Genomic DNA, 13,728 nt, shown 5'->3' on the forward strand with positions numbered 1-13,728 from the left:
GTTGTCAGTGGGACAGGGATCTCATCTGAAGGCTCGACTGGAGAAGAGTCCACTTCCAAGTTCACGCGGTTATTAGCAGAATTCAGTTGAACTGAAGGCCTCAATTCCTGGTCAGCTGTTGGTCAGAGGCTGCCTCCAGCTCCTTCCTGTGTGGGCTTCCCCAACATAGGAGCTTGTTTCATCAAAGTGAGTAAGAGAGAAAGTCTTCTAACCAGAAGTCACAGTCACATGTACCGTAATCCCAGCACTGACATCCTCTCACATTTGCCATATTCTATTGGTTTGAAGTAAATCACACATCACATCCTGCCTACACTCAAGGGAGGGACTTTCACACAAGAAAGCGAACACCATGGTGGGGGCAGGTGCAAGGATCATTTTACAGTCTATTTGTCACAGGGGAAGAGGGGATGATTCCTGGGCTTTTTTACTTATAAACAGTGCTATTTAACAAGAAAAAGGAGTAAAGGACAGGAGGATCAGGCTTGAGGAACAAAGAGTGGAGTCGTGGGTCTTGGGGTGAATGGCATGCGGGAGGTCTTCTCCAGAGTGTTTAGAATTTACCTCAGTGCAGCTGTGAAAAGAGAAAGAGACTTAAGTTTCAGGAACAAAGGACAAAGTCAGACTCTTTGAGGACTCCGAAGGAAGTTCTTTTGGTCCTGCTCATTTTTTTTCAGAAAACCCCAGTGATAAAATAGACATGTGATCCAATGCTCTTAGCAAAGATGCAGAGGAAGAAAACATTTGTATTTTCAAGAGCAGAAACTGCATTTTTTCAAAGGATGAGTTCCCACATTTACCAAAAGAGAACAAGAACCAGACCAATTGTCTAAAGTTTGGAACTTAGTCCCTAAAGAAAAGACTTAGGCTTTTTCAGAGAGAAGAATGATAGCTACACAGACTCTGGCATGCCCGTGAGGGCTTGCTCTGGTTCAGAAAAAAAGGTAGCTAAAGGGCTGAGCAGGGTATAGGACAATGCCTGAAATATTGGGATAAGGCACCTGGAAACCTCTCCCAGAAGCCTTTGTGCCAATCCCTGCTGTACAGCTTCTTAGCTCTGTGGCACAAAGTCTGTTACTTGGCCTCCCTGAGTCTTTCTCCAGGCCTGTCCATCCAGTGTGATCATCTGTATAACTTACCCTGAATTGTCCTCAGAACTTCTCTGAGCATTCATTCCATAGAAGGTTAGTGCAAGACACTGCTGTGACTACAAAAGCGGATGAGACTGAAACCCAAGCCTCAGTTAGCCTAGAGGTCTGTTGATCTGTGTGACCTGCTCTATAAACTGGAGAATGGCCAACAAAAGTGAGAAGTAACCGGAAGAACACCTATTCCCTGGTGCAATGCCTTTCCCTGACCTAATGTAACAAACAGATATGTAGAAAGTTAAAGAACTGTCCATGAGAGCTCTCTTTAGTGTGACACAGTCTAAAGTTTTCTGACCTGACCACACTTTTTACCAACACTTACACTTTCATTGAACAAACATGTCCTGGTGTAATTTTAATATAAACCATTTGAATTAGTACTAGTGGAGGCGAAGCAACAGAGAACCACATACCATCTATATGTCTTTGAATAATATCCATACAGTCTTTGAATGTGTTTCTTCATCTGTAAACTGGAAAAAATAGCAATAATGGAATAACAATCTACCTCAAATGAAAGGACCAGAGCAAGAACAGATATAAAGTGGAAATCAACTCTAAAAGGATTATACAAATGTGAGCTCATTTTACTATCTGCTGTGTCTGTTTCAGCTCAGTCTAAGGATCCTGGGGAAATCTATCACCATGCAGCTGAAGTTGACATTGGCAGAGAACTTAACAATCACTGTTAAGAGTGAGTCTCTCCCCAAAATGCCGTGGTGTTCTGCTTCTTCTGGTCCTTGTTGACAGAAATAGAAACCAAAGAAAGGATGGTGAAGTGACTGCAGTTGCAAGCTCACCAATGGGTGAGCTGGAATTGGGAAACCTGAGCACAGGTAGCCCAGTTTTGCCTGTGACCACACAACATCCTGCAGGACAGAGACACCAGCAAAGGAGCCCAAGGGTCACATGATCAGTTTCTGCACTGACCCTAAAAATCACAGACAGTCACAGAGGCTTCATCAGTTGAGATTAAACCTGGTTCTGAGTCTTGAAAAAACTTCACATGAGTTATAAAACCGGCTGAACTGATCAGAATAGTATCAAACAATTAAAAATACAGTATGGACTTACTTGTTTACTTTTGGCTTTGTTGGAGAACATTTTTAAAATTTATTTATTTTTTTAAATCCACTCTCTGCAAGTTAAAAGGAGGCTCCAGACACTATCAGCAGCTGTTTTTCTCCCAGGTGTCTTAGATCCCCCACAGCCAATCACATTCTCACCATGTTCCCTTCAGATCTCTCTTCTTTCTTTTACTTTATTTTTCATTTGTATAATTAGTGATTTTAAAAATAACAATAAGCTGTGGTTCGATAACCTCTTCCTTTTAATAATAAACATCTGGTTACCAAGTTTAGCAGCACCGATAGCCAGGAAGGTAAAAATAGTATTTCCCAAGGCCACTAGGCATAGCCATTTGACTAAGTTTGTGCTAAAGGAATTGGAGCACAATTACTCTAAAATGAAGTGGCCAGCTATGGACTTCCTCTGCTCCTCTTTCTCTTGGACTGGAATGTGGAAAGAGCAATGTTGTTCTAGTTTGATCATGTGGATAAAAACACCACCATGGGTGGCGCAGTGTTTGAGCGCTGAGTTTCAAAGCTGCCTGCAGCCTCTGCAGCACCGGTTCGATCCCCAGCCACCGGCAAGGGTCCCACATGGCGTGACAGACCTCTCCTGCCGCGCCCGCTGCTCCCCTCAGCAGTGTATTTCGTCAGTCTGTCTGTTCTGTTCCCTGCTCTGGCTCTGGTGAATTCTCTCACCCTCCCGCACTTCTGACTGTACCCAGTGCTTGCATAAATAAATGAATAAATCTTAAAAAAAAAATCTTCATGAATGTTTAAAAAAAAAAACCACCACCATGGGGATAATAGAGCAACAAGTGAGAAAGACCCTTTTAGGTCACAGTCACTCCCCTAGACCTCCACCTACTTTCAGAGTATTATGGAAGAAAGACAAGCTCTTATCACATTTAAGCTATTGTATATGGCGATATTTTTGTTATAGCTGAGCCTGTACCATGACCATTGCACCTGTGCATTTGTGAAATTACTGACTAAAATAGTAGTGTCACTCCAGCATTAAAAAATTTTTAATTGAGGGCCTCCCCAGTGGCGCAGCAGTTGAGCGCTGGGTTGCGAAGCTGCCCGCAGCCTCTGCAGCACCAGTTCAATCCCCAGCTGCTCCCCGGCCACCAGAGGAGGGTCCCACATGGCGCGCAGACCTCTCCTGCTGCCTGCTGCTCCCCTCAGCAGTGTACTTCGGTCCTTCTGCCTGCTCTGCTCCCCGCTCTGGCTCTGGTGAATTCTCTCACCCTCCCACACTTCTGACTGTGCCCAGTGCTTGTATAAATAAATAAAAATAAATCTTAAAAAATTTTTTTTTAATTGATCAGTTCTTATAGGCATTAGATCTGTGGCACACACTGGTATCCTTTCAGGTGTCTTGAGAGATTTGGGGGACCAAATTAAACTTCATCACTCATAGATAAACCACTAATACTTGGGACTGGGCACATGACTTCTTTTAATTTTTGGAGGTGAATAGACACAATACATTTACGAAGTACAAAATTTTAGACATTCAAAAGTAGGTGTTCCTTTTTTTAAATTTGAATATCTTAAAGATACCCTCATCTCTGCTTCTTCACTCCTTTTTATAGCCTGCTTCGCAATCTCTTTGGGTATAGTACCATTTTTTTTTATTTTCCCAATTTTATTGAGATATAATTAACACGCAGCACTGCATACGTTTAAGAGGTAGAGCACAATATTTATATATATTGCAAAATGATTACCCCAATATGTTTAGTTGCCATGTATCATTTCATAGAGATAGCAAAGAAGTTTTGTCCTTGTCATGCAAACTCTGAAGCTCTACTCTCTTAAGAACTTTCACTACATCACATAGTGTTAGCTAGTTGTTGTGTTCTGATTCATCATGTTTTTATTTAAACTGTTCCCTTTTGGATCAAAATGGGAGGAAAGAGCAAAAGAGTCTATGGTGATGGTTCACGGGTGTCTTGGTGGTGGGAGTTTTCTGGGGACTACATTGTACAAAATCAAACATTGTACAAAAATGAACAATGATGTAGAGATATATAAATAAATAAATTATGACAACAGGACAATAACATTTAATTATTATTTTAAAAATAAAATAAACAGTTCCCTTTTGATAAATGTGTAGCCATTTCTAACACTTTGTTGTCAAAAACAGTACTGCTGAGAATAATTTGTCACAGGCTCCTTCTCTCTGGGTAAATTCTTGGAGCTGGGGTCACTGTGTAAAGGATCTGAATACTCTCAGTTTTGGTAAACAGTGTCAAACTGTCCTTCCCAGGAAAGGGCCTGTGTCTGAGTGTGTCTGTGGTTGAATGTCAGCCCTCTCAGGCCGAAACTTAAGATTCCTAAAAAATGGGTACTTTGGTTCAAAATCTACCACTTCAGGAGGCGTCCCTGCTGGCACAAGGGGTTAAACGTCAGGACTATGAAGCTATCTGCAGCCACTGCCTCACAAGTTCGATCCCCGGCCAGGGAGCTAACACACATGAAGCTAACACAGACCTCTCCAGTCTCCCCGCTGCTCCCTTCAGCAGTGTACTTCAGTAGATCCTCCTGTTCTGGCCCCTGTTCTGTCTCTGGTGAATCCTCTCAACCTCCACACCTCTGGTCTACAGAGTTCTTGTACGCATAAACAAATCTTTAAAAATAAAAATCTACCACTTCACTGCTTGGCGCCTGGCACATAGTTGGAGCTCAATAAATGTGTGTTAGGTGAATGTACTGGAGAAGGAGTGGGGAAGTGGATGGGAGGATGGAGATGTGGTTATTACAAAGAACAACAAAATTCAAGACAGCTTGTACTGCTTCCTTCCAGAAGCTGTCTCTCAAGACTCCCGTCTACACTTAAAGATTTCATTATTCTCTGCATTGTATGTGTCTTTCATTCCTCAAATGAAGGGTAAATTGCTGAAGGACTGGAATCACAGAGAACGGCAGTATAGAACGAAGCCCAGCTGCACTTCTAACTGGGTATTACGCTCACAAGTTCCTAAATTATTTGATGTCCTGTGGAAAAGATGTCACTTGTATCTACACACCTGTCCCTGGTTGGTGCTGAGAGACCTGGATGTGCTAATTCAAGGAGTGAGCTTAGAAGGTGCTGACCAGCCACTTGGCCAGACAGATACTCAGTCCTGTGATTGGGCTTCTGTTGCGTCTCCTCATTTGCCCAGAGTGCACACCCGAAGTTTTCATCTAACATTTACCATTGATTCCATACACTTTAATTAGCAATCCATTTTATTAGATGATACCTTTCTTCCGGCATGTAAATTACTTTCGATTCCTGCTGAACACCGCAGACCTTTTCTGCCTAGCTCAGGTCTATGGCAAACTTTGAGCAAGTATACATTAACTTCTTCCATGAATATTTCATTTTATCTACTTTGGGCCCAGATTATGGTAGTGAACAGGACAGCAAAATCTTTGCCCTCATGAAGACTTCATTTTAGTGAAAAAGACTGTTTGTGGAGTGGAGGAAAAGAGGCAGCCACTCTGGGTAGGGAATCCACTGCGCAAAATGACTTTTTGTTTAAAGTAGCAGAGACAAAATTATCCAGATTGTCTGTTGACACCTTCCTAATGTACCTGGCTATTTGCTCTGCTTGCCAGTTCATTTATTTTAGCCATGAAGCTTTTACCTAAATGCTCTGAATTTCCTCTTTCTCCAATATTCCTTTAATCAGATCCACTCTCCTCCTCACCTCCTTGATCTTGCTTCTCAAATATAGTTGCTAATGATGTGTGTATGTGCCAGACTTGAACAAATGTTGAGCTTCAAACTGCTCTGCGTCTGTTAATTTCATCCTCAGTGCAAGCAGGGATCCTTGAGTTATAACAGATGCTACTTCCCCGGGGCTTTAGCGCCCATCGATCAGCTGTGTTGATGAGGAAGGAAAGGAAAGTTTCCTCCATGACTGCCATTTGAATATAATTTATTGTGTTCTGGAAGAAACGTGGAAAGAAGAAAAGGTACTGATAGACGATAACACAAATGAATGGTGATGGGTGATATTCAGATTTCAGTTTCAAAGGAACCTGCTTTAAAGCCAAGAAATGATAGCAATGGCACAATGAAATTCCCCACTGCTGTGTCGAAAGGACTTCTTCTAAAAGGCCAACATGCTCGTTGGAGTCCTATAGGGAGTCCAGATTACTGATTGTAGTAAAGAAAAGAATAAAATAATCACATAGCATTTAAAAGCCAGCAGACTGTAAACAGTCGGTGTGAATTTGAATCCCAGCAAAGTTACTTAACATTTCCTCCTGTGCAAATGGAAATAGTTAACACCTTACTCACAGGTTGGTGGGAAGTTTTAAATGAGTCTAATATGTAGAAAGTGGTTAGAACAGTGCCCGGAATAGAGAAAGCACCAGATTGATGTCTGCTCCTTTTATTGTTATTAATAGTGAATTTTACTTCTGCCAGGTCCTACCTGAGCCTGTCCATGCAACTCTGCTTGGAACCAATCACCCCACGATACTCTATTTGCCTTCATTCTTCAGGGGAGGGAATGGCCTTGTACTTGTCTTCCATATCCGCTTGAATTCCTAACCTTGCCCTTACCCTTATTTAGATTTCATGAGTGTCGTCTGTTTATTTATTTGCATTTCTAATTATGTATGAAAAAAGGTAAAAGACTGGAAATAAATATTCCAGAATTGTTCATAGGATTATGAAGATTTGCCTTTCTTCCTTCTATTTTTCTGCAATTCACAATTTGCTAAAATTAATTATGTGTGTACTTTTATAATGGAACATACAAAATGAATGTTTAAGAGAGAAAAAGAGCAGAATTAGCTCATTCTCCTTTTTAATCAAATAACAACCTCCTCATCCAAGCATTTTAATAAGAAATCAGGAATTCAATGCCATATACAGGACAAGATTGGCTGATGCTGTTTTCACTGTTTACTGAAGACGTGTTGCTCTGGCTAGGAACTCATTTGACCTGTGAGATACCTGAGCTACTCAGCAACATAATTTTCTACAAGGAATTTTTTATGCACATATTGTACTGAAAAATTTCTTCTAAAATTCAGGTGCCTATATAGCCTACATCATTTCAAATTATAGTAAAAATAAATAACAACAGCAGCATCAATTCCCTACTAAGGGTGAATTGCTTAAATTTCGAGTAGTTTTGTTAGTTCCTTGTGAATTGGACACTTCTATTAGCGGGGTCCTGGCCTGACTCTGAGGTTAATTAGATGTTACCGTGCAGCTGTAGAGACCATTTCTCCTTTAATAATACCACTCGAACTTTCATTTATCTTTTCCAGTTTCTTGCTCACTTGAAAATCTGTTCAGAAGAGATTATAGGCTTGATAGATTGGATAAAAGGGGGTAAAAATCAAATAAAGTCAGTCCTACTTCACACTCACCTATTGAAGAAAGCAGCATGAAAGCCTGAGGGTAGATTGAGCTCAAGCATTCAGTGGAGATTCAAAGTCCTCCTTGATAAATCTATAGTCTACAATCTTTGGTCTTTCCTAAAAGATGGATGATGCAATGGGAACAGGCATATGTCTTCTCTCTGTTCCCCTACTCCAACTTTGCAACTTATTATTACAATTGAAACCCAAGATGGAAAAGCAGATTTTCCAAAATTGTTAGTGTATGGTCGAGGGTTACCAAACTGTTAAGGGGTGCCTGGTCATCCATGTGCCCAAAGGCAAAGGAAGCAGACAAGTAGTGTGAAATATTTTTAATAATATTGATGTCAGGAGAGAGGAGCAAGAGAGAGAGAGAGAGAATTCAAATAATAGCTTCCCAATAAAACTCCACAAATGACCCATCCCTTCATGGAAACTGCCCAGCCAAAATCTGGCCCTAAAGGGGGACCACAGGGGCCCAAATGTTTGCCACAAGCGTAGGGTACCTTCTTGCAGGGAGCCACAAGAAAGGGGTTAGCCTTTCCCAGAGAGCTGGGACAGAAGGAAAGGCTCAAAATGAAAATACTCCATATAATCCACCATGAGGTCAAGATAAAAGCTGTTATTGTCTCTCCCAAGGACTCGGAGCAGCCTCCCACATACCACTCACCCACATGTCTCTTCCAAGTATCTCTACATGTCTCTCTTTCATGTGTTCCCTTCATGCAGTGCCAGGGTGCAAGTCAGGGCCTCAGAAGCAAGACAGCAAGAGCTTGCATGTGTTCAGCTAAAAGACAAATGTGCCTACTTAACTCTGCTCCTAGTTCCCAACAGCCCCCCATTCAGGAAGTCAGGTTCGTGGCACATTGGGAGTTATAATTCTCGGTGCCTGAGATCTCCTCTTTGGAGATGAGGATGGAGTCTGTAAAAACATCAAGGGGTGGAATTCACTCAGGGTGACATTCACCCCAGGCTCAAAGTTTGCTCCTTATTATTCCTTGAACAAAATGTTAAAATGTGACACCAAAATAATGCTATATAATGTCACCCACAACTAATGACTTAAAACAGCAACCATGTGTGATTTCTCAGTTGAGCAGGGTGTTCCCCTGAGTGGGATAAGCTCTTCTCTCTCTTTTTTTTAAAGATTTATTTATTTATGCACACAAGGGCTGGGGTACAGACCAGAGGTGCGGGCAGTGAGAGGATTCACCAGAGACAGAGTGGGGAACAGAACAGACAGATTGACTGAAATGCACTGCTGAGGGGAGCAGTGGGCAAGTCAGGAGAGGTTTGCTGTGCCATGTGGGTTGCTCCCTGGCTGGGGATCGAATTCATGCTGCAGTGTCTGCAGATAGCTCCCACCAGGGAGGCCCAGGATCAGTTCTTCTTAATTGGACTCACCCAAGCATCTGTGGTGAACTAGTGGTCATGATCTGGGGCAGGGACTCACTTGGGTTGGTTTGGCCTTAGTCTACATGATTGCTCATCTTCCAGCAGACTCATACAGGTTAGTGTGAACAGGCTTGTAATCTCTGAGACCTTAGGTCAGAGTTGAAGCCATTGCTCCTCTTACATTTCATTGGCCAAAGCATAACACAAGGGATGGGGGAGCGAATTCTACCTCTTTGTGGGAATAGCTGCAAGTCATGTTGCAAAGGTTGGGGCTACAATGAGGGGTGAAAATTGGAACTACATATGTAATCAACCTATCACAAACTTGCACTATAGTAGCCTATGAAGTCAGCAACAATTGCAAAATACATTTCATTGTTGAAATTACTTGAGACAGCATTGATCATAAATGCCATCAAGATAAAAGTCAGAAGGTCTTCAACATTGTAAGCAAGGACCATCTAAGAAGACATCACATCAGCTCTCATCCCATCCCCCACTCAGAAGGTCCCTTTTTCTCATGGTCTCTGGATCTCAGGGCTTTTTTTTTAACAACTTTTGACAAAAGGTTAACTTGGGTAATTTTTCTGTACCTGAAAAATAATTCTCTTTTTTAATGCAACTCCAGATTTTCATATTCAAAATTGTATCTATGATGGCAAAACCATGGGAAGCTGAGTACACAGATGGACATTAGACAAACCAAGAACACACAAAGGGGGAAATATTTATATTCAGAGGAAGAGATGGCAGTGTTTTTCTGATTTTTTCAAAATGTTCTTTAATATGAGGTTACACTGTCTTACAATAAAAAAAAAAGAAGGGATCTAAATAAGTTGAAAGCAAAGATTAATGAGCATTTATCTTCAATAGTATACATATCATACAACAGCAAAAACTCAGTATTGTCTTTTCATTTTATAATCCTCAAGGCTGACAATGAAATATTCAAATGCCAAGAAACAAAATAGCAGTTCAGAATTATTCTGAAGGAAGAGTTATGTATTCCACTATCATTACTTAATTCATACAAAATGCCTTAAATAAGTGGCTTTCTCTCCCTCTTGTGATTTTTTTTTATTTAGTAGATTTCTATGAATGTGTCTAATGATGACAAGCCAGCAGGCCCATGTGCTGAAGCATATCTAACAATGCAATCACAGTAATTTGAAAAATAACAAAAGACTACTCACGGCTATATATTCTCTGGGTGGCTTTGAATACAAATGCAAAAATTTTGTTAAATGTCACAATTAATGTATCTGAAGCCAAAAAGAAAAACCTGGCTCAGTAGGAAACATTTTAACTTAGAGTGTCAAATATTAAAGTTAACTTAATGTAACAGCAAAGGAAACAAGTTTGATATTTTCCAGAGTTGAGCACAGACCTTTTAATCTTAATCAGAAACTTAATAAAAGGATGCAGCTCCATTTGAATCAGAAGATACAGGCACACCTGGGAGATATTGTGGGGTTGGTGCCAGACCACCATGAGAAAGCAAATATCACAATCGAGACACGTGAATTTTGGGGTTTCCCAGTACATGTGAAAGTGATACTGTACTGTACCATATTGTACCAGACTGTAGTCTGTTATCTTTATTAAAAAAATGTACATATCTTAACTAGAAAATACTTTATTGATAAAAAATGTTAAGCATCATCTCAGCCTTCAGTAAGTTGTTATCTTTTTCCTGGCAGAGGTCTTGCCTCATCAAAGATGGCTGACCGATCAGGGTTACTTCAGGTTACTGAAGTTGGGGTGGCTGTAGCTAATTCTTTTAAAAAGACATAACTAAGTTTGTTGCGTGGATTAACTAAAACTTCCTTTCATGAATAATTTTTCTGTAGCATGTGAGAGCATTTTACCCACCTTTCAAAATTAATTCTTTCGAATGCTATTACTGCTTTATCAGCTAAGTTTATGTGATATTTTAAACATTTTTTAAAGATTTACTTATTTATGCATGCAAGAACTGGGGTACAGGCCAGATGTGCGGGAGAGGGAGAGGATTCACCAGAGACAGAGCGGGAAACAGAACAGGCAGACTGGCTGAAATACACTGCTGAGGGGAGCAACAGATGAGTCAGGAGAGGTCTGCCACGCCATGTGGGTATCTCCGCAGCCGGCAGGTATCGAACCCACACTGCAGAAGTTGCGGACAGCTTCACAGCACTGTGCTCAACTGCCTGCATCACAAGGGAGGCCCAATATTTTAAACTTTTGTTCTCATTTCAGCAATGTTCACAGCATCTTCACCAGGAGAAGTGTCCATCTGAAGAAACCACTTTCTTTGCTCATCCATAAGTAGCAACTCCTCAGTGTCGGTCTGATGAGGAGATCACATCTTCAGTTACATCTAAGTCAGTCATTGCTATTTTCAACACATCTACAGTTACTTCCTCCACTGAAATCTTGAATCCCTCAAAGGTGTTATCAACTTCTTCCAAACTCTTGTCAATGTTGATGTTTTGACCTCCTCCCATGAATTAAGAATGTTTTCAATGACATTTAGAATAGTGAATTCTTCAATTGACTTTGCCCCATCCACAAGAAGGCCATTATTTTCTGTTTCCTAACCACTTGTTTTTCTGCATTGTTTTTCTCATTAAGTGGTTTATGAGATGATGGGATATGGCCATGGAAGGATGTGCTAAATGGCCTGGCAGATCTGCTCTTCATTTGTTTATTTTTAGTCTCTCCCCACTAAAAATTGAGAGGCTGAGAGGGACATATTTTAAATTTTGGTTAAGGACTTTATCCCCAGGATCCATAATAATGCTATACACACCACAGACTTTCTGTCTTCTGGGAGAAGACAGAAATAAAACAAAAAATGGGCAAATGTATCATGTCATATATCATGTAATCGAATAATTTAAGTTATAAAGAAAGCTAAAGCAGATAAGGAAACACCGAATGATGAGGGAGAGGTGGAGCCTACAAACCACACACACAATTTAGGAAACCAGTACCAACTTATTATTTGACAACCTACTTTTTTCCCTAATATATAGCCTTAATATCATTTTATATCAGTTAACACTTCCTTACAACTTTTTTTAATGACTTCTTAAGATTCCATTGTATTGATGGACTATTGTTTAAATAACCAATCTGGCACTGTCAAGTATTTCGATGGCTTCCATTTTTTTCACTAGTTAGTTTTATTTAAGTGGCCTGATATCTAATAGGGTTTTTAAGTACTTAAAATGTGGCTCAGTCAGACTTGGATGCTGTAAGTATAAGATACACAACAAACTTCCAAATCTTACTACCAAAACAAGCATGTAAATATCTCATCAGTTATTCATTGTATTTATCATAAAACAATAGTATTTTAGAGATATTGGGTTAAATAATGTGTTGAAATTAATTTCAACTGTTTCTTTTTACTTTTTTAATGTGGCCCATAGAAAATTTAAAATTACACACAAGGCCACATTTTTTCTCTTGAACACTGTTCATCTAGACTCTTGAAGGAGGAAACTGAAATGTGATTAATTATTCATTACTTTGCGCTAACAAGCTATTCTTTCAGAAACCAACACAATCCAAGGCTCCTGGCCTTTCATATTACGGTCTTAATATGTTTGATTTGATGCTTCCTTCCAATTACTTTGAAGAAATAAGAATTTTTATGTTGCTACATATAGAAAGCAGCTTTTGCATTTTCTATGTCTATTCTGATACTGTTTGTGCTATTGGATCCCCAACCTACATGGAATCTTTGAAATGAGTGGGTGCTCCCTGTATTGATCCTGCAGGAAGGAACAAGTGATGAAACTCAGAATGTGGGCCCTAGGCAGCCAGATGGGGAAACTCTGATATTTTATTCATGAAGACACTCTCCTACCAGAAGCACAAACATGCCCTCTCCTATGACCAATTTTAAAGAAAGAGGCATCTCTTGTGGAGTCACATCAGAATATGAATAAACTGCAATCCACAGACTGTCCTGTGATTCGTATGATAGTCTGTGTTGCTCTCTTTTCTTTTCCCTAAACCTATAATAAGTTTCAATCAAATGCTATATTGCATCTTAACTCTATTGTCAGGTAGCAAGGGAAGAATAAAATATTCAAGCATAAATAAGAGCACATGCTGGGTTTTCTTTTCTTTTTTTCCACTTACAAACATACCTTTTCCATTTCCCTGGTGTTATGTATTTTCCCAGTTATTTGTGATGGCTGCATAATATTCCATTGCACAAAAATATTAAAGTTGTCCATGTCTTCTACTGGATTTCCAGTCATACTTCTTTTCTTTCTTTTCTTTCCTTTTCTTCTTCTTTTCTTCATACTTCTTTTCCTCTCTCTCTCCTTTCTTCCCTCCCTTCTTGTCTTCCTTCCTCCTCCCTGCCTCCCTGCCTCCATTCCTTCCTCTCTATGGCTGGGCTGGGAATAGGACCCCTTGGCTTACTTTCTGGGCAACCTTCTCTTTCACCCACTCTCAGCCTCCATTTCATTTTCTCTTTATTAGTATCAAAACAAATGTTATAAAAAAAAAAGTTACATATATAACATATACACACACAAACATAGATAGGTCTAGAGAGATAGTAATACCTATGATGCACATATTGATATACATTCAGATATATGTTGGTTTGTGTTTAGCTATATCTGAAATAGATATATAGTTGCATATCTGGAATTTATATGAATATAGTATATGTAAAATGGAGACATGTTAGTATCTATCGATAGATATCAATTTACATATTTTATAGATAAGTAGAC

Source organism: Talpa europaea, assembly GCF_964194135.1.
Source record: "Talpa europaea genome assembly, chromosome: 5".
NCBI lineage: Eukaryota > Metazoa > Chordata > Mammalia > Eulipotyphla > Talpidae > Talpa > Talpa europaea.